The sequence below is a fragment of the Pezoporus occidentalis genome, unplaced genomic scaffold, assembly GCF_034315485.1.
Source record: "Pezoporus occidentalis ecotype Australia unplaced genomic scaffold, CSIRO_AGI_Poc_V1 ctg224, whole genome shotgun sequence".
Lineage (NCBI taxonomy): Eukaryota > Metazoa > Chordata > Aves > Psittaciformes > Psittacidae > Pezoporus > Pezoporus occidentalis.
Genome location: NW_026914117.1, coordinates 1,801,717 through 1,828,135, shown reverse-complemented (window position 1 = coordinate 1,828,135; position 26,419 = coordinate 1,801,717).

The window sequence follows — 26,419 nt, the reverse complement described above, 5'->3', positions numbered from 1 at the left end:
CGATCATGAGTCCATTTCTGTGTTGCATCTCTGCTCTGATGGCCTGAAGTGCCATGGGCCCACCAGGCTTAAAATAATTCAGTCCCCTTCAGCAGTTTCTGCAGCTTGTTGCTGGGGACTCCATACAGCTGCCTTCCATCTCCGATGCTTCCAAAGCACTGGAGGGGCCCAGTGGACTAGATACTTGCCCATACTGTCCCACACACCCTGCCACTCATGACTGTCCAGCCTTGGAGAAAACCTTTTGGTCCCCTTATATCCTCGTCTAACCCCAGACAAGACCCAAACCTGACTCTGCTTAACTTTTGAGATCAGACAAAATGGTTGTGGGTAAAACACAGTCTGTGTGTGTGCCAACATGCTGATCCCCATCACAATCAGCAGGCAGGTCCCAAGGACACCCAAAGGCCATTCAAAACCTTCAGAACTCTCAGTTGATGCTGCTGTGCTTGTCACTGGGGCTGGTGTAGCTGCTGTACTTGTCACTGGGGCTGGTGCAGCTGCTGTGCTTGCCGGCTCTCCCACCGCCAGCTTCTCTTTTCCTGAGTCCGGCTCTTCCTCCTCTGCCTTGCTGGGAAATGCTGCGTGGTCTCCTGCATCCTCCTGGGGCTCGGCGGGCGGCTTCCGGGAAATGCCATCGGCCGTCGCGGGGCTGGGCTCGGTCGCGGGGCTCGGCTCCTCCGCGGGGCTCGGCTCCTCCGCCGCCTTCTCCCGCTGCTCGGCAGCCGCCTCCTTCTGCTCCTCGACCGCCCCGACCTCCTCCACCGGCAGCCGTCCCCTCGCGGCCTCCGGCCCCGCTCCCGCCGCCGCTTGGTCCCCGGGGCCGCTCTCCCGGGCCGGTTCGGCTGCCGCCGGCTCCCGGGGCCGCTCCCCCTCGGCTCCCCGCAGCCTCACGAAGATGGAGAGTAGGGCGAGGGCCAGGACGGTGAAGAGCAGCCGGACGGCCAGGTACAAGTCCACGGCCACGTCCGTCCCGCCCTGCTGCTGGAGCCCGCCCGTATTACAAGCCATTGCCATAAAGCACAGTGAGACAAGAACCTTAGCCCAGGCCCCATACTTGATAAACACTAACACAGCAAATACCGGCTCTACGTAAGTTACAACATTCTGAAGCTGTGAGATCAAGCGAAACAACTCTGAGAGCCAATAAATCAGCATTGTGACGAGTGACTATTAATCCAGTCAAATCTGTTGTTATCTCAACCCTTCGTGCCCCACGTTGGGCGCCAAAAAGAACTGTCGTGGTTTAAACCCAGTCAGGTAATTCGTTCGCTCACTTCCCCCCCTTTCTTGCCCTCCCCCTGCTCCCGGAGGGACAGAGAGGAGAATCGAAAAGAATGCAACTCCCACGGGTTGAGATAAGAACAGTTTAGTAACTAAGGTATAACACAAATCACTACTGCTACCACCAGTGATAATAATGATAAAGGAAATAACAAGGGAAGAGAATACAACACCTCAGCACCAGCCGACCGATAACTTGCCCCCCCTCAGCCCGACCAAGCTCTGACCGATACCTCCTCCAACCCTGCAGTCTCCCAGCCCTTCCGGCTCACTCCCAGTTACATCCTGGGCATGACGTGCTGTGGTATGGAATACCTCTTTGGTCAGTTTGGGTCAGGTGTTCTGTCTCTGCTTCCTCCTGGCTTCCCCTCCTCCCTGGCAGAGCATGAGGCCCACAAAGTCCTTGGCCAAACCAAAACATCGCTTGTTATCAGCTCTGTTCCCGAGCTGAAAGTCAAAACATTGCACTGCACCAGCTACCAAGAAGGGGAAAAATGACTGCTACTGCTGAACCCAGGACAAATACGTAATTTTATTTTAAGGCAGTTTCTTTTTTTTAAGCCAGAAGATAAATAGAAATGCTTCATTATTAGACTACTTTAAGAAACTTGAACACAGATTTTTTTTTTTCCTTCTTTTAAGGAGGAAACTAATAAGTTACTACTAGTAATTTAGAAACTAGTAATATACTCAGTCTTTCTTAGAAATGATACTATCTCCATAATTGTATGAAATATGAGTTGCATCATTTCCAGTTTCTGCATTTTAAAATCCTCATGCAAATTTTATCTCTCCACAAATGTACTGGAAAGTTTTTAGCTCTAGTCATTGAATTCCTCATCTCCAAAATCACTACTTCTGTAGCCCTCTGTGCTTCACAGAAGGATATAGTTTTTATATTTATTTCATTATCAGGGAAACTTCTTGCAGCTATGGTATTCTTCATTTAGTTTATTATAATAATATACTTTATTTGTAACGGGAATGCTTAGTGAATAACATTTGTTTACCATCAACAGAATGTATAAAGGAACTCTTCAAAGACTTTTCTGATTTCATCATCTGCGGGCAGATATTTAAATGCTACTTTTTCAGATCAACTTAATATTCTGAAGTAAGGAAATTCACCTAATCATTCACCCAATAATTGTGTGTCTATTGAACTGAATTTAGTTAAGAAAAGCACTGCACTGTGATTCAGTCTCATGCATACATTTTACAGGAACACCATTCTTCATATGAATATAGACATAAAGACTTTTTGTGTGTGTGTGCTGCAGTGGATTTGAATGTAGCCGTGAAATGAACGTTTAATCAATTTATTTTTTTATCTCCCCATGAGTTCATGATCTTCAGTCTTCTGTGTGAAATCAAGTGGTACAAGAGTGAGGTAAGAAATACATTCTCACTTGCTGCTTATTCTTTATTAGAATTAGATCTCTAGGAATCAAGTGGTGTTTATTCTGCCAAATGAGTGCCAAGTCACACAGCTTCTTGGTCAGTTTGTGTTTATCCAGAATATTGTTTTGAACAGGGTCTGCTATTGGGGGGTTTTCTGCCTCTTTTTTCTGTATCACTTTAAGGAGTCTAATTCCTGTTCATAGTCATCAATTACATACTTAAGAAACACTTTAGTTTTTGCTAGCTGTAATTACTTTCAAATGATTTTTTCAAATTTAATAAATACTACTCACTTATCTGTAAAACATCTACAATAATTGATATGGGAATGAAAGTTATTAAAAAGGACATGGACTAAGAAGTTAAAGACAAAATCAGATTTTTACCTCCTTTTGCCAAAAGTAAATTGGAAACGTCTCTCTCTGTTGGATATTTTATATTTCCTGCTAAATTACTGTAGTCACTCTACTGTCATCTCGCCTTTATTTTTCATTCCAAGTAAATAATTATGGAAGTGATGCTTTCCCATGCTGATAATTTTGGTGTTGTTTCGGATCTTTGACGGAAATAATGAGCAAGGGAAAGAAAAGTGACTATTAATGTGTTAGTTGCTTTTGGTAAAATAATCTAATAGGGTTTTTCATGCAAATTTTAAATTTTAGTAAATAGTATATTTTCCTTGTTATGTATTGAACATACTATTTATAAATAAACTATTTTTGGAGCAGACAATTGTTGTCCAAACTGGAATTATTCTATTCTACTTGATCTTTCAGTTTTGTTCTATATGTTTTAAGTTTCTAAGTTTCTCTGTGGTTCTGAGATCAATACTACTTGGAAAAAAATGTTTACAGGTTTGATTGAGAAAAAAGCATGTGTCTGTTTCTGACAGTTTGCAGAAACTGAAATTTTTGTCCTTTATTTTAATTTAAAACATGCAGTCAGTATTCTGTTAATAAAAAGCAAAACTAGATTGGGTTTTATCCATTAAATTTTAGAAATTATTTGAAGAACAATAAAATTAGACAATAGCTGGCTATCCTGCATTTAATCAATTCCTAAGCAAGGTTGTATGCTGGTGAGGATGAAAACTGAGAAATACATAGCAAACTGACATGAATAAGAGAAAAGAAGAAATAGAATCAATACTGGGATAGAGGGGATGGGAAGGAAATGTAAGAAGAGTGAAGTACATGAAGAATATATCAAGGAAGCAAGTGGAAATAGAACTATGATGCTTTTGGCATGAAATACAGAGAAGCATTGTTTCACTCATCCTGATTTCTTTTTTTTTCTGACCTCTGAGTTGATCTTGATCTGCTTCTGGCAATAGCAGTTTAAGGAGAGCATTATAGTTTCTTAATACACATTAAAGACAGGATCAATACTGGAAGTTTGGGATTTATACTGATTACCTCAGAAAATGAAAAAGGCAGCAGAATGCAGATGGTATTCTTTCACAATACTCTGCTGTAACAAAATCTGTGATTTGAGGGCAGAGCTTCCTGCTTTCCAGATCTATTAAACTCTCTTTTTGATGTGAGGTGGTGACTTGCGTTGACCACTGTTATTGACACCGCAACCCCAGGTCAAAGGAGTTGTGTCATAACCTAAGATGAATGTAATGCTCAAATTGCAATCCATTAAAATAATGAACCAGATGATACTCTTGATTCTTAGAGCTTAGATATAAAATTTACTTAAGAAACTATGAGCAGTCTCTTCTGTTTATGTATTTGTTGGTTTGTTTCAAGAACTGCCATGATCTATCATGAAATACGTAGGCCTAACAAATCCAAAGCAGTGGCACACCTACAGATGAATGCTTACTTTACACAGCTTTGGAAAACAGTGTTGAACTGCCTTTTTTTCTTATTTTTTCCTTCTTTCCTGGTCAAAAAAATTAAAAATTAAAAAAGTAGTATTAAGCTGATTTGCTGTACCATCTTAAGACGCACCAAGGAATTGCTGAATAGTGAAGGAAGCTGGTATAGCTTCCTATATGATGGCTTGGCTTCGCGAGCGAAGATTTGGGAAGGATTTTACCCAAGCTTACTACAAGCACAATGATCAAGGGCATGTGGTATATACATCTGTCCTGGGTTTAGCAGTAGCAGTCAATTTTTCTCCTTCTTGGTAGCTGGTGCAGTGCTGTGTTTTGAATTCCAGCCTGGGAACAGTGCTGGTGATACTGATTTTTTCGGTTGTTGCTAAGTGATGTTTACCCTGACCAAGGACTTTGTGAGGCTTATGCTCTGCAGGGAGAAGGGGAAGCCGGGAGGAAGCAGAGACGGGACGCCTGACCCAGGCTAGCCAAGGAGGTATTCCATACCACAGCACGTCATGCCTGGGGTGGGGGGTAACTGGGACTTACCCGGAAGGACACGGGCTTCCTGGTGGGACTTGTTTCTCAGCAGATGGTATTGTATTCTCTTCCCTTGTTATTTTCTCTTATCATTGTTGTCGTTGGTAGTAGCGGTGGTGATTTGTGTTGTACATTGGTTGCTGGACTTTTCTTGTCTCAACCTGTAGGAGTTGCACTCTTTTGATCCTCCTCCCCATCCCTCCAGGAGCGGGGAAGGGGAGAGCCCCTGGGGGGGTGGCTCGATTGCTCTCAGCCCGGCACCACTCACTGGGAGTGAGTGAACAAGCTGTCTGACTAGGGTTTAAACCACGACAGCTCTTTTTGGCGCCCAATATGGGGGGGTGGGGGGGGTGAGATTGTCTTCGAACTCTCAGAGTTTATGAACCATTTCATCCACTGTTAGTGGTACTATGTCATTCCAGGTTACTGTTGCCAATGAATGGGCATATGATGATGGTGCATTCCATGTAAGTTTTCACCACATGGGTCGTGTACATTCAACTTCATCTGGATCTATGGGTATACCCCCATTATTCGGCTTGATGTGATAAATCATCTCTACGATGGCTTATTCCCTCAGAGACTGGATGCCTTTGTCTATAGTAGTCCACTTGGCTGAATGACTCATAACATTGTCCTTGTACAGAAACCTTTCTTTCACAGCTGCCAAGAGCCGCCTCCAAAGACTGAGGGACTTTTTCTCTCTTGCAATTGCTTTGTCAATTCCCCCTTCTCCAGCAAGTGATCCCAGCTGCTTGGCTTCTGTACCTTCTAGTTCGTGACCATCGGCCCCATTGTCCCAGCATCGGAGCAACCAGATGATGATGTGCTCCCCTGGTTGATGGGTAAAATCTTTTCGTATATTCTGTAGCTCGGTTGAAGTCCGAGGTCGAGAAGTTACCTCTTCTTCTTCTTCGTCATGTGATGATGACTCCTGATCAGATGCTAGACCGGGTGGTGAATACATTGTTTCTTCATCTTGCTTCACCCTTCTTGCCTCTTTTTTGCTTTTTCTCTTGCGTACAGGGGCAACCAATATTGGTACGAATTGGTCCTCTGGTTTGGCTGCAGTGATTATCACTGTGGTTTGAGTAGCAACTGTACTTGTTGCTGGGGGTGGTGTAGCTGCTGTGCTTGGAGCTGGGGTAACCGCGCTGTCTGATGCAGTCGAAGTTTGAGCAGCTGCTGTACTTGCCACTGGGGTAGCTGCGCTGTTCATTGCAGCCAAAGTTTGAGTAGCAACTGTACTTGTCGCTGGGGGTGGTGAAGCTGCTGTGCTTGGAGCTGGAGTAGCTGTGCTGACTGTTGCTTTGCCCTCAGATCCACCGACATTCTTTTCCTTTTGAAGGTGCTGGATAGTGTTGAACAAGGCCCTGTGAGCATAGGCCGAGCCCCAGCACATTGCCATGATTTGTCCGTCTCTGGTATGGCCAGAATGACCACACACCTCATTTAAGTGTTTTACTAATTCTTCTGGATTTTGAAGTTGTTCGGTGGTGAAATTCCAAAGTACTATCTACTGACCTAGATACTTTCCCATACTATCGCACACACCCTGCCACTCATGACTGTCCAGCCTCAGGGAAAATCTCCTGGTCCTCCTACATCGTCGTTTGACCCCAGACAAGACCCAAACCTGACTCTGCTTAACTCTTGAAATCAGTCATGGGCAAAACACACTCTGTATGCGTGCCAGCATGGTGATCCGCATCACGATCAGCAAACAAGTCTCAACAGCATTAAAAGGCCATTCAAAAACTTCAAAACTCTCAAATGTAAACTGTCTGGGGGGAGGACTGGGAGAACGTCTCCTTCACAGGTTGACCACCCGAGAAGGAGAAAAAAGATGTGTAATTGCTAAGCACTTCTATTATATACCTCCCAAAGTATAAAGGTGGTGACCACACTGGGAACATAAGCCAGATCAGTTTCATGATCAATGATTCTATTGTATTACAAGTCATTACCATAAAGTACAATGGGGCAAAAACCTTAGCCCAAGCCCCACACTTGAAAAACGCTAATACAGCAAATACTGGATGGAAGTAAGGTATGATATACTGAAACTGTGAGATTAAGAGGAACAACCTTGAGAGCCAATAAATCAGCATTGTAATGACTGACTATTAATCCGGTCAGATCTGCCGTTATCTCAACCCCTCGTGCCCCACTTTGGATGCCAAAAATCCTATATTGAAAGTACTACAAAAAATGTACGGTGTAACTCTTCACAAGCTTCATTTTTATTTGCATGGTGGTTGCTATGGAAAACTCACAGCTTTAAACACGTTTGTCACATTCATGACTGAGGTTTGTAAGAAATAATCATGTACATCTCTTTATAGGCTTTAAACTGTTGTATTTTTTTAATGTAAAGTACATTTCTGAAGCTATATCTCTTCCAGTACTTCTCACAATGTAAAAAGGGGGATGCTATTGCTAAGTAGAATTGCTGTATACCAGATTTTACTGGTAGAAACATCAGTAATATGTAGTATCTCATGTTTAAATATTTATGAGGAGCTAATAATTACATCACTAAATTATCCATCTAAATGAATTTTTACCTAATTAACAGTGTATATTTAACATTCTACCTTTGTAGCTGTATAAGTTACATTTCTCTCCTGATGGGGGGCAAAGGGAGGAATGGGGAAAAGTGTTGTTTGATTTGTTTTCCCTTTCTTAGTGTTGTCTCTTAGCCTGTCACTTGAGCTGCACTAGAAGTTCTGGAATCTAACTCACGTTTTCTTAGAGCACAAATCCATTGTAAAAGGCAACTGATTACAAAAAACTGAAGACAAGAAGAGTAGAAGAAATGAGGTTTTGTTGTCACTTCCAGTTACTCAGGCAGGTAAGTTTGTGTATTCTGTGTTGTAGCCTCTGTTTCACAATCTATCTTTTATTTTAATGGAATTTTAATGCTTTTCCATCATTCACACTACTAAATGTACTAAATGTACAGTTCTTAAGATTCCCTTCTCTTAGTAGAAGTCTCAATATTGACTGGTGGAATTCTTGCCTTCAGAGTCAACTGGTGCCTCAGGACCTGTTTTAGACCACATGACTCACAGAACATGAAAGACCGCTTCACCAAGAGAAATTATCCTACATGCTTGGCCTTCTGAGACTTGAAATCCTTACAGTATTAGATTTCTCTCTTTCTCAGTCTGCAAAAGAATTAAGTGCAGTGGTATCTGCAGAGGAACACAGACTAAGATAAAGGCAGGGAAACATGTACAGGAATAGCAGTTAAAAGTCACGACTCGTGGATATTTTGTAGTTACTTAATTTTTAAAAAAGTGAGAGGAGTTTGAAACACACTTCAGAGCAAGTTTATTTATGACATTATTGCCTTATGCAAGGTGACATCTAACCTAGTTGAAGATAAAAAGAAAGTACCTAAAAGTAAAGCCACTGCACCACAGCTGTTCAGATTTTATTTTAATTTTTCTTTTACTTTTAAATTTATGGTGCACTGGTGTATTATGTGTGATGGGCAGGGTGGGCAAAAGAAGAATTAATATTTAAATGGCTGATTTTATATTTGTATCAGGAAAATAATTTGGTTTCACAGTCAGTGATTTAGTCTTAGCTAAACAATTTTTAGAGTATTCTGAATAATATGGCTCTTGAGCAGCCTTTGCCGATAATTGATTTCTGTAATTTTTGGAATGCTGTGATAGAGGATTCTGAACCTGAATATCAATGCTGTTGACTTCGGCATTTGTCATACTGAATTAGGGGCTTATATATGTGTATGTGTGTCTGTATGCATGTATTCAGCCCAGTATAAACATTTGTCTGAGAAGACTTTCATGCAGTCTAGTAGTGCTACATCATGGCAAAGTAATAGAAACTGCAAATTCCACTTTCCTACTCATTTGTTAATTTTTATTTCACATATATTATTGCTCAGTTTAACAGAAACTCTTAAATTTTGAATGATCTAGTGGAGGCAATTCTGTAGCTTTTTGTATTTGGAAGACTTTTTGCTCAAATGAATACTCTTTTTTTTTTTACATTTATTATTTTAAACAAGAGCTGTCCTATAAAAGAGATTCAATCTTTATTTTATTTATTGCTTAATTAACACTTTGAAAGAAAATTCCAATTTCATCTTCATTCCAGGCAGATGCTTTGGCTAGTGATAAAGAGGTTGTAAGCCACTTTCTTCTCTGTTTTTGTGTGCAACTGTTCACATACTGAACATATGAATTAATAAGAGTTACAGAACACTATCTATCTAATGTGTGAACGTGTGAATTATTTGGGGTGTGGATTCTGACCTTCTCCATGCTGTCTGCAGCCAGGTAGTTTTTAGGGTAGTTTCAATAGTAGAAATGTAGGTGCCCTGGAGATTTTATTTCTAAAAGTAGACATACTCCAATGTCACCAATAGGAAAAACAATTCAGATTTCAGAATTGATGAGCAGAGTGGAATTTATAGCCAAGAAGCAGTTTATGCTTGGAAGAATGCCACTGCATTAGGCTGATGTTACTTTTTCTCTGATTATACAGTCCTAAATATATATGCACTGGTTCATAAGGAGTTAATTTGAATAGCTCTGGTGCTATAGTACAGTATATGTGTGTGTTAAGAGTAATAAAAATTTTAGTGGTTATGATGAACTAAATAATAGGAATCTTCAGTGTAAGTTTGGAGATTAAAGATTAAAAATTAAAAATGGTGTGCCTTTTCACCTCCATGCAAGGAGTTATATTTTCCTGGCCCAAGTTATGAGGTCTTGCTCTTTAATAAGGATTTTTAAGTGTTAAGAAAGGTAAACAACATAGTAGAGATGACTTTTGAACTGTAGACTACCAGTGTAGCAAGCCCTGTGCATCTGCTGATAAGCTGAAGGATTTAAAGATAAATTCTCAGCTGTTTTATAGAACAGAGATCGCAGTCTTCTCAGCAGTTTCCTTCCATTACGTTTATTTCCAATGCAGAGGCATTCTGATTTTGATAGTTTGCTGAAATTTTCACTAAGGTTTATATTGTTGTGTGGAAAACTAGCATGAAATATTCATATCTTTCATAAGGAAATGCTTGGCATGATAGAACATGTCCTGGGTTCAGCAGTAGCAGTCATTTTTTCTCCTTCTTAGTAGCTGGTGCAAACTGCTCAAATGTTTAGTCTGACCAAAGACTTTCTGAGCCTCATGCTCTGCCAGGGAGGAGGGAAGTCCAGGAGGAAGCAGAGACAGGACACTTGACCCAAACTGACCAAAGAGGTATTCCATACCACAGCACATCATGCCCAGGGTGTAACTGAGAGTTACCCGGAAGGGCTAGTTCACTATGGGGTTGGCCTAGGTATCGGTTGGTGCTCGGTTAGGCGGGGTGGGGCGAGTTATCGGTCGGCAGATGGTGAGGTGTTGTATTCTCTTCCCTTGTTGTTTCCTGTATCATTACTATTATTGGTGGTAGCAGTAGTGATTTGTGTTATACCTTAGTTACTGGACTGTCCTTATCTCAACCCGTGGGAGTTGCATTCTTTTCGATTTTCCTCTCCATCCCTCTGGGAGTAGGGGGAGGGCAAGAAGCAGGGGAGTGAGTGAACAAGTTGCCTGACTGGGTTTAAACCACGATAGAATACTACCCAGGGCTGTTTGGTCTTAGCTTCTCTGTCTTTGAATGTATTTATGTACATACATACAGTCATCATAGAAGTCAGCTTCAGTTTGGTGTGTGCTTTCCTATGTGTTGTTCATACTGAGTAACTGTGTATTAAATATCTTTAATTGTCAGAAACAGAAGAAAAAGGAAGACGTTAGCAGATTTTCAGAAGCTTTGTCTGTAGTCTGACAGCCAAAGCTCTGCCTTTTCTGGTTTCTGCCTCATCAGTGAAGACTTTGCAGTGAGAGCTTAGTGTATGCCAATGCAGGTAAGACAAAATTGAAAACAGTCCACTTTTCTAGGATTCTATTGGCTTTGCAGTGCTGGCAGGACTTAAAAAAGATAATCATCTATTTTTGTTACTAAGGAGATGAACTACAAGTATGAATTTACACAGGTTGTAGCTCAGTTAAATAAAAAGGCATTCCATTTAGAGGAGAATTACGATTAAATGTTTTTTTAATGTGTCCTGGTTTCAGCAGTAGCAGTCATTTTTCTCCTTCTTGGTAGCTGGTGCAGGGCTGTGTTTTGACTTTTGGCCTGGGAACAGAGCTAATAACAATTATGTTTTGGTTTGGCCAAGGACTTTGTGAGCCTCATGCTCTGCCAGGGAAGAGGGGAAGCCGGGAGAAAGCAGACAGGACACCTGACCCAAAAGCAGACAGGACACCTGACCCAAACTGACCAAAGAGGTATTCCATACCACAGCACGTCATGCCCAGGATGAGAGTTAGCTGGAAGGGCTGGGGGACTGCAGGGTTGGAGGAGGTATCAGTCAGTGCTTGGTTGGCCTGGGGGGGCGAGTTATCAGTCGGCTGGTGGTGAGGTGTTGTAATCTCTTCCCTTGTTATTTCCTTTACTACTATTATTATTGGTGATAGCAGTAGTGATTTGTGTTATACCTTAGTTACTAAACTGTTCTTACCTCAACCCGTGGGAGTTGCATTCTTTTGATTCTCCTCCCATCCCTCTGGGAGCAGGGGGAGGGCAAGAAGGGCAGGGATGAGAGAGAGACTGCGTGGCTGATTGGTTTTAAACCACGACAGTACATCTTGTCAATATGTTTAAGAAAAACAGCCAAATTGCACTAAAATATACTTTATATTATTGTGTTACTTCATTATTAAGATTTTTTTTGAGGGGTGGAATCCTGCTTGCTTTCAAGCAAAACTGTTTATTTTTATGGTTAAAGTGTGAGAAACGCAGAATGCAGTGTGGAAATGGTTAGCATAGGTTTCCAGTAACTTTCATCTGTAAAACCAGAACAGCAAAATCTGCCTCAGAATCTGTGTAAGATTCTGTCACTTCATACAGAAGAAACAGAAAGCTAAAACCCTATGGGCTATTTCAAGCATATTCTAATTACAATTTCTGTCATTTTTAATGGCAAACAGTGGGAGGACTGCATAATAAAATTGAGATATATGAAGCTAAGAACTTAGTGAAGCTGAGAGATATTTATAAATGCTCGTTTTTAACTATGTTTAGTAAGACCAAGTGGTATGACCAGTAGTCAGGGAGTAATGAAAGTCTCTAATGAATGAAAGTACAGGTTCTCATCCAGAGCAAGCTCTCAGTGGTGAAACCATTTAGATGCAATTACTTTGTCTATTTTTCTCAAGAAAAGAATGCAGGTGGTGTACACTGCTGATAAATTTGGACAAGATATGTAACACAGAACTGTACTTTATAAGCCTCCTGAACCATTGAAAACTGACAGGCGAGACATCTTTCACAGAATGTTAATACTGTTACTTGGGAAGAAAAAATTCTGCTATGTGAACAGCAGGTCTGTAGCATTTTAGTGCTGTTTGTCTCTGAGAAAACACGGGGATGTAGTTAGGAATGAATGCTGAAATGGCAGAACCATTGAAGATAAGTCACTCAAAGCACTTCAGATAGATAGTAATATTTCTGGAACAGTTTGAGCATGTTGTATCAACATTGTTTTACATGATCTACAACTACAGTGTTATTGTGATAAAATTTGCCCTTCACTACTGTACTAGAAGGAGCAGGTGTTACGCCTGTAAAACAGAAGAACATTAAGAGTATGCACTGGTAAAGCACCTTTTTCCAGGGGTGGTTGGGTGCAGGAAGTAGTGGGATGTAATAAATTTCGCAAACAGAAAATAATGTTGGGGTAAAAAATGGCATTTACGTGGACATGAATTATTATACAAAGAATACAAGTATGATAACAGGTGGAAATCATAGCATTTTTTTTCATGCTGTTTGTCCACTTTGATTTTACATTTGTGTTCGAAGATTAGTTCTTCTATATTCCCTTCCTTCTCTGAATCTGAAATATGAATTGTAACCATGAGAGGCAACAGAAGGTTACTAAACAAATGAGGGTTTTAAACATAGCTTGGCTCCGATTGCTGCATCCTTCAGATAAACACAAGCAAAAATTCAAGATTTCTAAATTTTTTTTCCCATCTGAATGTAGAACTTTTTTCCTCTAGTGCAGTTAGTTGACACAGTTTGAGATGAACTGTGTGTATTATTTTACAATATAGAATTCTTGTAGGAAGCTCATTGCTAGTAACATACCAACTGTTAACATCAGGAAGATCTTAGCAGAATTATGAACAGAAGATACAGACATTAAATGGAAAGGGTTTCCCAGGTCATCAAATCCAATTCTATGCTTTCACAGGCAAGTACATCTGATCATCGTTTACATAATTGCATTGAATATAATCTAAAGAACAGTACTATCTCTCTCTTTTTTTTTTTTTTTCTGTACCTTGTTATGCTTTGCAGAGGCTGAAACAATTTCACAATTGCTAGAAATATTTTTTACTGTGTTCAGCCATGGGCAACATGCACTTTTGACAAGGTTTCTGGTTGAACACATACTAGCACTCCTTTTCTTTCCTATGTGATTTATAATCTTGATTTATATACAGCTACCTTCAGTAAACTCTGATTTTTCTCTCAGCATTATTTTGCTAACTCAAGGAGGACAAGTTCATAAATTTTCTCTTGTGCAACTCAATCTAAAAAAAATAAATTTTACTTTTTTTACTGTGGCACTGTTATTATTTTTTTACTGAACTGGCATCTTTGGAAGTAAAAGTACTCCATGACAAGGTAATTATCTTTAAGCTGGTATGGCTCTAGAAGAAGTGGTATACTGCTAACTTCATATTAAAAAATGAACGATATTACATTATATATTAAACTTACATTATAACTGGTGATGTGCAATGTGTTGCCAGCAAATTGTGCCTAGCTTTGGCAAGGCCCATATAGTCAGGCAAGCTATTGAGATAAGCTCAACCCAGACTCAGATTGTTGCTTCTTGTTCATTTCTAAGTAGAGAAAACCTGGTTTTATTGTTCTCTGAAAGACTGTAAAAGAGCTGCTTTCATTGCCAGCATCATCAAGGGTATGTCATCATTCAGTTTGTGGTTCTTGCATCCATGAATGAAGCCCTTTGCAGAGTTATTGACATCTGCAGACTGAGTCATTGGGTCCCTGAGCCTGTAACATCACTAGTAGTTTCATTACACAGACTTTTAAAAGCTTACTGGGAAAAATAGGAAGACAGACAGGAATGGAGCAATGAGATTTTTGTCACATCATGTTTTTTTCCCTCTCTAATCATCTGGATTTCTTTTTCTAAGTCTTGTCTTGAAATAGACTTCTTAAAGTAAGTTACAGAAATTGGTTGCTTCATAGTTTCATTTAAATACAGTTTGGATTATGGAATTTTTGGACAATTTTCAAGATGGTGAGCTGCTTCACAGAAGTTTCTTTCAGGAAGTATGGCCAAAATAATCAGTACATTATTTCTGCTGCCATATCAAGATTGTCTTGGTCTTGCAGATTTGAGGAAATAAACTTGAGCTTACTAAGATTATATTCCCTTTCAAGGATGAGATATGTGAATGGAACAAGTTGAAATAACAGGCCAAGACACACTTCTAATACATGTGTGAAATTCTTTCTGTACTCAGACATGATCTTAAGGGTGCGAGACTCTTTCATACCTCTTGTGGCCAAAGGATAGCAGAAACCTTTGATTCATTTAACAGTTATGCTGAACAGAGTTAGGTGATGAGTTCTGGAGATTTCTGTGCTCCTTCCCAATCCCCAGGATCCAACAGCCAGTTTTCTGAAAGGCTGGTTTCACAGCTAAATTTCACCAACTTGCTGCATAATTTCTGACTCATCTGACCTGATGCGGGGCCACGTTCACATGCTGAATTGTACTGACTGCTACTCTCCATAGTTCTTTTGGCACCTGGGAGTAGATTTAAGTGGTATCCATACCAAATAGCTTCCATTCTACTGATACTCTATAATAGAGGTGAAAATCCTGCTTATTTTCATTTTGTCTGGCCTCCCCCTGAAACAGTTTCCTCCTCTACTTACAGAACACTTCTTAATATTATTGCTGTATTTCCCTGTCTTCAGTACAGGTTAGCTTCTCTTTCCACAAGAATCAGTTTTGAAGTGGTACAAAAAAAACTCCCAGTTTTCCCCCCTCTTCCTGCTTTTCTGCATGCATACCTGGAGCCAGGTGGGTGCAATGACTTACCCAGAAATCCACTACAATGTCTTTAAATTCCAGAAGAGAATTATAAAAATTAGGAAATACTTTAAAACTTCAAAATAGAAGACAGGCAGGAGAAGTCTACCCTTATAGGTTGTTCAAAAGCTATATAAGGACATTATATTGGAATCTGGGAATCAACACACAGAATTTATTGAAGAAAGGTTTACTTTTAAAACCTTCATGACTACAATGGTATAGGGGAGAGGTGACTGGCATATTTTGAAGAATTTTACCCATGTTCAGATGAAGAATGGATCAAAAATTCAGGTAGATGAAATACAGAAGGAAAGAAGTTTGAGGAGCAAACTAACAGAAAGAATCAAACCAATATATTTTTCACTGTGAATGCAGCAGGAAGCTTGTCAGAGACTCTGCAAGTTGCATTTAATGAGCCAGGAGCACTCAGAAGATAAGAGCATTGCAAAGACAAGAGCATTTCACATTGATGGAGAGTGTGCAGGAAGGTGCTCAGGCAGATACTCCCCTGAAGCCCATGGAGGAGACCACAGTGGAGCAAATACCTACACTGTATGCCAGAGCAGTTGGATGTTACGTGAAGGATCTGTAGTACTTGGAGGTAGCCCATGGAGTATCAGGTTCTTCTGACAGTTCCTGTTAGTCTCTGGAGGAAGCCATTCCTGGTTAGTCCTGAAAGACTGCAGCCCAAGGGAAAGACACATGCTGAAGCAGGGGAAAAGTGTGAGGAGGAAGGAGCAGCAGAGTAGACAGGTTACAGACTAACCACAACCCCTATTCCCTATCCCTTCTGTGCCTTGAAAAGAATGGGAGCTGGGGATGATGCTTTACCTTTTCTCTTTGTTTCTCACCATCTGTCTATTTTTAATAGGCACTATATTAAATTGATTTATCCTTGAGTTTGTTTTGCCTGTGATGATTGTTAAATGATCTCCCTGACTTTGTCTTGACCTGTGAGCTTTTTCATCTTTTCTTTTTCCCCCTGTCCTGTTGAGGAGGCAAAGTGAGAGAGTAGGTGGCTGGGTGAGAGCTTGGCAGCTGCACTAGGTCAACCCACCAAAACCATTTGAGGATGAGAGTGTGGAAAGACCTTTTTCAGGTATTAGTCCTTAAATGGAATATAATTGTGTTTGATAGGCTCACTGTCACAGTCATAATTTTTTTTTTATTTTTTGAGTTTCTCCTAAAGGAGTAGTCTTCAAGCAAGAGAAAAATCCCACCTTTCCTAAGCAGATACATGTAACTGGAAACACAGCTGGTATTTATAATTCTCTGCAGCAAGAAAACTTTGACTCCCAGCAGATTTACAGCACCATGAAAATCAGTATCTTTATCTGAAATTATGATTGTCATTTCTTCATTTACTACAAAGCAGAAAGTAGCTATAATATGACACAAGTGACATGGACAGTGAAATTGGTATCAAAGCAATTTTTAGGTTTCTATAGGGTTTCAGTGCAATGAGAAGCACTGTTTTTTAGATTAATGGGGTTTATAATCAGCTAATTGTCATTTGTTTATCTGAATGGTAAACATTCTGAAGTTGCATTTATTTTTGGACTAGTGCACCTTTTGCAAATCACTTACATCATACTGAGAGAGCTGTACAGGAAACAAGATGTTAGAAACTGAAGAAACTGAGCAAGTTCTTTTTGTAGTGATGGCACCCATACTGTGAGACTACCTTTCTTCAGTTAATAGAGATTCACCATAGTTCTGAGACATAATGGAATGATGCAGTTAGTTGGTTAGCTGTTTGCTGGCTTGTAGGTACCAAAAAGATAAGTCTTTTTATATTGCTCAGGATAACATTGAAGGTTTTCTGAGCAATTCTATAATTCAAACATCTGAGTAAGGGGCAATTGTTTCTGAGCAGTATTGGCTTAAAAAAAAAAATGTATAGTAATCTAATGAAACAGTAAAAAAAAAAATGTATGCATACTAGTGTAAGCTATCATGCAACACCATCATTCAGGTTTCCCAAAAATAATAAGTGTAGTTCTGACCTAAAATATACTATTATTTTTATGAAAACAGATGCTGCTTTTGAGTATTTTTCCTCATTGAAAGCAAATTTTAAGCAGCTCAAAACCAGAAGCTAATATTTTTAAAGTGCTGTGCAAAAAAAAAAAAAAAAAAAAAAATTACATTAACAGTGCACATTTAATTATAAAAATGCACCATTGGCAGTTTAGTCTCCTAAAATGTAAACAGAAAATGGTTCATATCATGAAGTTCTTCACTGCTCTAGACACAGTAAAAGGACTAATATTTATGCATTTATAGATTAATATTATGATGGGTTTAATCTCATCAAAAGTTATAACATGATTCATATCATCTTTACCACTTGAGTAAGAAAAGCATCCACAGTAGATATGTTACATGGTGTTTTAAGTCATACACTTGAAAGTGTAATTGTTAGCAAAATTTCTACTGTGTCTCTGCACAAGACTGCTATGCCTTAGCGTATGTTGGCACTCTAAACAATTATTTGCGTATTTTCATGAATAGCACTAAAAAAACCTTTATTTTTGTTAAAAAAATATTTGTGTAGGATTAAAATCTAGGACTATTTTTTTCTCTCCTTATGGATCATGGATAGAAAATGCAGCTACACCAGCTATATTGAGAATTCCTTGTTGTGTTCTTAAAAATTAAGGTTCCCACTCTACAAACTTACTTTTATTTCAGTAAGCCAGATGGCCATCTTTTGTACTATATTGTATTAGGTTAGCAGTTGACGGTGGTAAATAATTGATGGGACTCAAAGCCCAAGTTTGGGGCAAGAAATAGAAGATAATGACTTCCATATGAAGATGCAGGGTTTTAAATTTAAAGAGAATACTACTGTAACAGTTTGGTACTTATAAGTATTTCTAAAAGAATGGTTTTCACAAGTCCAGTACGTCCTTTGATTATGCACCCACAATTAGTGGATTAGTAGATGATAATTTTCAGAAGAAAAGATTTTTTGGAATTGTTTTGATTTCCCAGGCTTTAATGTTGCTGCAGTGAGGTACTGAACTTCCACTGCAATTCTGTGAACATATAGACCCCATTGAAATTTTGGTTAAAAGACATATGACTGGGGAGATGTCAGAAAAAATGTTGATAGACTGAATTGAATATAAGAAAATGTGTCAGAGCTGGTTGTAGGTCTGTGAGTCATCAGTGAATTGAATGCAGTTGTGATCATGGAATAGATTAGCTGATTGAAAGCCTGTAAAGGGAGAGGCAGAGAATACAACTCGCATTGTAAAGCTATGCCATGCAGAGACAACGAAGTTATTCCTGAACCAAAGAGGGTATGAAAAGCAGGGCATACAAGCACAGGCAGAATTTTGTGCCAGTGTAGTTGGAGTACTTCTCTTATCAAACTGCATGCCACTGTTTCGTCAGGTACTGTTTTTAATGATGCAGCACAGGCTGTTGTCTCAGTGGCTCTGGGCCTTCATGAAAAGCACAGGTATTTTTATACTTGACTCAGTTTTTCTCTTTTAGCATAAGGAGCCTAGGCAGTTGTTTCCTCAGGGAAAAAAGTATTTTGATACATTCAGCTATGACTTTCTGTCTGTTTAGAGGGCATGTATATAGCATATAGATGTACGGATAACTATAAACAATCAAATAAAATTGTGAAAGGACAATTAATAGATTGTGTTTGTAAGCTACACCTTATGCTACATCTTCTGGCCAAAGCCATGAGTATAACAGAAATTACACTTAGCAGATAAGGGATCTCAGCAACAACCTTGTTAAACGGTAAAACTACTACCTGAGTGTTAGGAAACCAAGTTTAATTATTTTGTTTGTAAGCTACATCTTAAAATGAGATGCACTAAACTGATTCCATTGACACAAATAGTATCATGAGAAAATTGAGCAACCTTAGCAATATTAGACAACATAAATTCTTTCAGGCTTTAGAATAAAGAAATAATAAGATGAGGGTTTAATCAGGTGTGCATACTTCTTTGCCTTTCTCTAAGTGGCTGTATGCATTACCAAAAGAGCTCTGCATTTAAAACAGTCCCCATATTTTTCTGGCAGTTATAGTTTACAGTACATCTTGTTATAGAACTGTGCAATGTTACATGTGTTCCTCTAATCTCAACTAAACCAGGGAATTAGAAGAATTACACAATACTGTCATCTGATGTTAAGAAGTGATTGTATTGGAGGCTTAGAACTTTAAAAGTTTCTTCTGTTTTATTACTAGCCAGTCTTAATGGCACATCTGACATTGGGTTAGATTTTAAAATTTTTAATTAAGTTTCAGTAAAATGGAACGTGCAGAAATCATTGCTTTCCTCAAACATAGCTTCATAATCCTTAAAAAGAATCACAGGTTACTGAGCAGTGTTGTGTGGACTAATATGGGCTAATAAAGCCTTTCATAAAAGGTAGATGCATATTCCCACAAGGCAGCATTATAATAACTGCTATTTTTTCCTAAGGAATATCCTTATATGTAAATATTGTCGTCTAAGTGTATTTTTAAAATGTGATTTTTATATTTTTCCATTTGTTAAAAAAAATTCTTTTTTGCTAGTAAAAGAGTATCACACATACCTTGTGGGGGGCAGAAGTATACTGGAGAGCTTCAGAGACTATCTCCTTAGATTTCAGCAAAGATAAAAGCAATCTGTCTTCATCAAAGATCAAAAAAAGTCAAAGGAAAAGAGCGTCACACAAATTGGCATTTGAAGCTGCTATCAGAGAAAAGCTCCTTTACAATACAGTTAGCAGAGCATTAAAAAAATTATTTTCATAGTGAAAATTAATCAAGTGCCAGGGCAAACTGCATCAGCATAGGAATCTTTAGCCAAAAGTACTCTTCCAGAAATTTCCAGGTCTCTAATTAAGAAGCAGAAAGTCTATTTTGATTATTCCAGCCTATTCGAAATCACATTGAAGGTCTCCTATCATGTACTTTAACAGAACCAGTACTCACCAATATGCTTTGGAGAGTGGGGCAAAAATGGCTGCAGTAGAACTTACATTTCATTTTGGCTCCTGCTCATCCTCTTAAAGATCTCATTGTGTTATAGTTTTGATGTGTTTTTTTTTCTCCATGCTTATAATTTTATCATTTCTCAGAGAATTTCTGGAATTTAAAATAGACCGAGAGCTTAAACCCTGATTTTGCTTATCTCTTTCTGTCAGTGCTTAGTGGTAGGAGTATAATTTAATTTATGATTTTTATTATCTGCCAAGATTAAGGGAGCACTGTTTCAGTTCAGTTCAGTGGAAAATCAAGGAAACCATTGCTAACTTTTAAATTGCATGTATTGAATCAGGCCCACGAACAAGCATCACATAGAAAGCCAAGCTAATGTAAGCTTGGAGCATTCAGGCAAAAACTGTGACCACCCCCTTTGGCACTGCTCTTTCTGTGTGTCAGACATTGGGAAAAGCAAATGTTTTTTGAGCCTCTATGAGGCACAGTAGTGTGGAATTCAGAGCTAATTGTGAATGCAAGGAAGATTTGCATCTTAAAGAAACCTGTGCATAATAAAAATTTGTGCATTGTCACCCATGTAGATATGCCCTTGTCCACTTTAAAGGAACCATAAAGTATATATAGTGATCCTCTGAATGTGCAGTTCCCTGTGGAAATATAAGTAACACAATAACCTTTCTGAAGGCACCAGAAAGGCAATCCCTATAACTTATTTCTAGCATGGAGTGATAAGCTTTAGACTACAGAGAAATAGCATTCTTGCATTAACATTTATTGTGAGGAGATGCATTCCCTTGCAGGGATGAGATAATTTAAATGGTTCAGTTGAACAGAAACAGAGCTCAATAGGTTCTGCATATTCTGTTAGAGATTCTATCGGGCTTATTAGTGGAGTTTAGTTTTCAGGAGTTGTCTGAACTACAGTACTGTTTGTTTGCATCTGTTCACTCCTGTTTATAATAGCAAGAAATTCTTAACAGTCTCAGGGAATGTAGTTGTTCATATTATAGACGTTATATAAAAATGAGATGTGTTTAAAATCTTACCTGTTCAGAAAGGTAAGACAGGCAAAGAATTGTTTGTTAGTCAAGCCAATTGTGCATGCTGAGTAGAAAGCTATATGTTAAGTTATACCCTTCTTCAAAAACGGCTGTATGTCAGAAATGCATTCCCTAAATCTTCTGATGAAAATATTCCTCTTAGTATTCAATAATTAAAGTTAATAATGTGTAATTCATATGGTTACTTTCTGCCCCATTTTAGTCACTCTGATGTGGAAAATATAGCGGGGAACAGTTACCACAGTATTTAATTTCTGATGTTCTCTGTCACTCTAAATTTTACTATGTAATTGGTAGTCTCAATTTTTCATGTGAGCAAAGTGAATGAGCTGGATGAAGCTTAGAAGAGGGAAGGGGAAGAAAAGTGGCTGTGATGCCATTCTCATATACTGTTTGTTGTAATGGTGTCCTAGGTTCAGCAGTAGAAGTCATTTTTCTCCTTCTTAGTAGCTGGTGCAGTGCTGTGGTTTTGACTTTCAGCCTGGGAACAACGCTGATAACACCAATGTTTTCAGTTGTTGCAAAATAATGTTTACTCTGACCAAGGACTTTCTCACTCCCATACTCTGCCAGGGAGGAGGGGAAGCTGAGAGGAAGCAGAGACAGGACAACTGACCCAAACTAGCCAAAGGGGTATTCCATACCACAGCATGTCATGCCCAATGTATAAACTAGGGCCAGTTACCTGGAATGGCTAGATCACTGCTCAGGTCTGGCTGGGTATAGGTTGGTGGGTGGTGAGCGGTTGTATTCTCTTCCCTTGTTATTTCCCTTATCATTATTATTATTGGTGGTAGCAGTAGTGGTTTGTGTTATACCTTAGTTACTGGAGTGTTCTTATCTCAACCCATGGGAGTTACATTTTTTCGATTCTCCTCCCCATCCCTCTGGGAGCGGGGGGAGGAAGAAGGTGGGGGGACAGAGCAAGCACCTGTGTGGTTCTGAGTTACTGGCTGGGCTTAAACCATGACAGTTCTTTGTGGCACCCAACATGGGGCACGAAGGGTTGAGATAATGACAGATCTGACCAGAGGGTGTCTAATCTTACTTGTGATAAACATTTATTGTTTTGGATTAATAGTCACTTGTCACAATGCTGATTTATTGGCTCTCAAAGTATTTGCTCTTGATCTCGGAGTTTCAGCATGTTGTACCTTACTTATAGGTGTGTCGTGGTTTAAACCCAGTCAGGTAACTCGTTCGCTCACTTCCCCCCCTTTCTTGCCCTCCCCCTGCTCCCGGAGGGACAGAGAGGAGAATCGAAAAGAATGCAACTCCCACGGGTTGAGATAAGAACAGTTTAGTAACTAAGGTATAACACAGATCACTACTGCTACCACCAATGATAATAATGATAAAGGAAATAACAAGGGAAGAGAATACAACACCTCAGCACCAGCTGACCGATAACTCGCCCCCCAAGCCCGACCAAGCTCCGACCGATACCTCCTCCAACCCTGCAGTCCCCCAGCCCTTCCGGCTAACTCCCAGTTACCCCTGGGCATGACGTGCTGTGGTATGGAATACCTCTTTGGTCAGTTTGGGTCAGGTGTCCTGTCTCTGCTTCCTCCTGGCTTCCCCTCCTCCCTGGCAGAGCATGAGGCTCACAAAGTCCTTGTCCAAACCAAAACATCGCTATCAGTTCTGTTCCCAGGCCGAAAGTCAAAACACTGCACTGCACCAGCTACCAAGAAGGAGAAACATGACTGCTACTGCTGAACCCAGGACATTATCCACCCCTTATTCCATACCATTCACGTCATGCTCAGATCCCACATTTTTCAATATACCATCACTCTTATCTAAGTGCATGGACCAGTAGCTATAAAGCTGCTGTGTCCATCTGGTCCATGATGCCAGGCTCCATCTCTTGTAACAGTCTTTCAGAGCAGGAGAGACTGTGTGCAGTGTTCACACTTGTGAATAACCTGGGCAATAGTGTTCATTGCTAAGTCCACCCCTCGATCTTGAGTCCATCTCTATGCTGCATCTCTGCTCTGATGGCCTGAAGTGCCATGGGCCCACCAGGCTCAAAATAATTCACTGTCCCCTTCAGCAGTTTCTGCAGCTTGTTGCCGGGGACTCCATACAGCTGCCTTCCATCTCCAATGCTTCCAAAGCACTGGAGGGGCCCAGTGGATTAGATACTTGCCCATAGTGTGCCACACACCCTGCCACTCATGACTGTCCAGCCTTGGGGAAAATCTCTTGGTCATCCTATATCGCCGTCTAACCCCAGACAAGACCCAAAACTGACTCTGCTTAACTTTTGAGATCAGACAAAATGGTTGTGGGTAGAACACAGTCTGTGTGTGTGCCAAAATGCTGATCCCCATCACAATCAGCAGGCAGGTCCCAAGGATGCCCAAAGGCCATTCAAAACCTTCAGAACTCTCAGTTGATGCTGCTGTACTTGTCACTGGGGCTGGTGTAGCTGCTGTGCTTGCCGGCTCTCCCACCACCAGCTTCTCTTTTCCTGAGTCCAGCTCTTCCTCCTCTGCCTTGCTGGGAAATGCTGCGTGGTCTCCTGCGTCCTCCTGGGGCTCGCCGGGCGGCTTCCGGGTAATGCTCTTGGCCGTCGCAGGGCTGGGCTCCTCCGCGGGGCTCGGCTCGGCCGCGGGGCTCGGCTCGGCCGTGGGGCTCGGCTCTTCCACGGGGCTCAGCTCCTCCGCCGCCTTCTCCCTCTGCTCGGCAGTCGCTTCCTTCCTCTCCTCGACCGCCCCGACCTCCTCCACCGGCAGCCGTCCCCTCGCGGCCTCCGACCCCGCTCCTGCTGCCGCTTGCTCCCCAGGGCCGCTCTCCCGGGGCTCCCCGCAGCTTCACGAAGATGGAGAGTAGGGTGAGGGCCAGGACGGTGAAGAGCAGCCGGACGGCCAGGTACAAGTCCACGGCCACGTCCGTCCCGCCCTGCTGCTGGAGCCCGCCCGTATTACAAGCCATTGCTAGAAAGCACAGTGAGACAAGAACCTTAGCCCAGGCCCCACACTTGATAAACACTAACACAGCGAATACCGGCTCTAAGTAAGTTACAATATTCTGAAGCTGTGAGATCAACAAGAACAACTCTGAGAGCCAATAAATCAGCATTGTGACGAATGACTATTAATCCGGTCAGATCTGTTGTTATCTCAACCCTTCGTGCCCCACGTTGGGCGCCAAAAAGAACTGTCGTGGTTTAAACCCAGTCAGGTAACTCGTTCACTCACTTCCCCCCTTCTTTCCCTCCCCCTACTCCCAGAGGGATGGAGAGGAGAATCGAAAAGAATGCAACTCCCACGGGTTGAGATAAGAACAGTTTAGTAACTAAGGTATAACACAAATCACTACTGCTACCACCAATAATAACAATGATAAAGGAAATAGCAAGGGAAGAGAATACAACACTTCAGCACCAGCCGACTGATAACTTGCCCCCCTCAGCCCAGCCAAGCACCGACCGATACCTCCTCCAACCCTCCAGACTCCCAGTCCTTCCGGCTAACTCCCAGTTACATCCTGGGCATGACGTGCTGTGGTATGGAATACCTCTTTGGTCAGTTTTGGTCAGGTGTCCTGTCTCTGCTTCCTCCCGGCTTCCCCTCCTCCCTGGCAGAGCATGAGGCTCACAAAGTCCTTGTCCAAACCAAAACATCGCTATCAGTTCTGTTCCCAGGCCGAAAGTCAAAACACTGCACTGCACCAGCTACCAAGAAGGAGAAACATGACTGCTACTGCTGAACCCAGGACAAGGTGGTATTTGCTGGTTTAGTGTTTATCAGCTTGCGGAGCTTGGGCTAAGGTTCTTGTTTCTCTGTACTTTATGGTCATGACTTCTAGTACAATAGACTCATTGATCATGAAACTGATCTGGCTTGTGTTCCCAGTGTGGTCATCACCTCTATATTTTGGGAGGTATATAATGTAAGTGTTTAGCAATTACACATCTTTTTTTCTCTCCTCAGGTGGTCAACCTATGAAGGAGACTTTCCCTTACGTTCCCAGCTACCCCACCATACTATTTACAGCATCACTTGAGAGTTCTGAATGTTTTGAATGGCTTTTAGGTACCCTTGAGACCTACCTGCTGATTGTGGTGTTGTGATCTCTGTATGGTGCCATGTTGGCACACATACAGGATGTGTTTTACCCACAACTATTTTGTCTGATCTCAAAAGTTAAGCAGAGTCGGGTTTGGGTCTTGTCTAGGGTTATATGGCAATATAGGAGGACCTAGAGATTTTCCCCGTGGTTGGACTGTCATGAGTGGTAGGGTGTGTGGGATCGTATGGGCAAGTATCTAGGCAAGTGGGCACCTCCAGTGCTTTGGAATTTCGCCACTAAACAAGTGCAAAATCCAGAAAAAAACAGTAAAAGGCTTAAATGAGGTGTGTTGTCATCCTGGTCATACCAGAGAGGGACAAATCATGGCAACGTGCTGGGGCTTGGCCTACGCTTACAAAGCCCTGTTCAACACTATCCAGCACCTTCAGAAGGAAAAAAATGTCTCTGGATCTGATGGCAAAGCAACGGACAACATAGTTACTCCAACTCCAAGTACAGCAGCTACACCAACCCCGTGACAAGTACAACAGCTGCTCAAACCTTGACAGCAACAGACGGTGCAGCTACTGGTGCTACTCAACCCCCATGCAAAGCAGCTGCACCAACCCTGACAACAGATACTGCAGTCACTCCAACCACAGTGATAATCACAGCAGCTAAACCAGAGGACCAATTCATGCCAATATTGGTTGCCTCTGTACACAACGGGAAAAGCAAATAAGAAACACAAAAAGCAACTCATGCAGTGAAGAAAGATGAAGAACCAATGCACTTACTACATGGGACACATCTGAACAAGAGTTATTATTATGTAGATCAATGGAAGAGGAAGAAGAAGAGGTGACTTCTTGACCCTGGACCTCGACCGAACTACGAAATATGAGAAAAGATTTTACCTGTCAACCAGGGGAGCACATCATCACCTTGTTGCTCTGATGCTGGAACAGTGGGGCTGACAGCCATGAACTAGAAGGTAGGAAAGCCAAGCAGCTGGGATCACTTGCTAGGGAAGGGGGAATTGAAAAAGCAATTGCAAAAGAGAAACGATCCCTCAGCCTTTGGAGGCGGCTCTTGGCAGCTGTGAAAGAAAGGTTTCTGTACAAGAATGATGTTATGAGTTGTTTGGCCAACT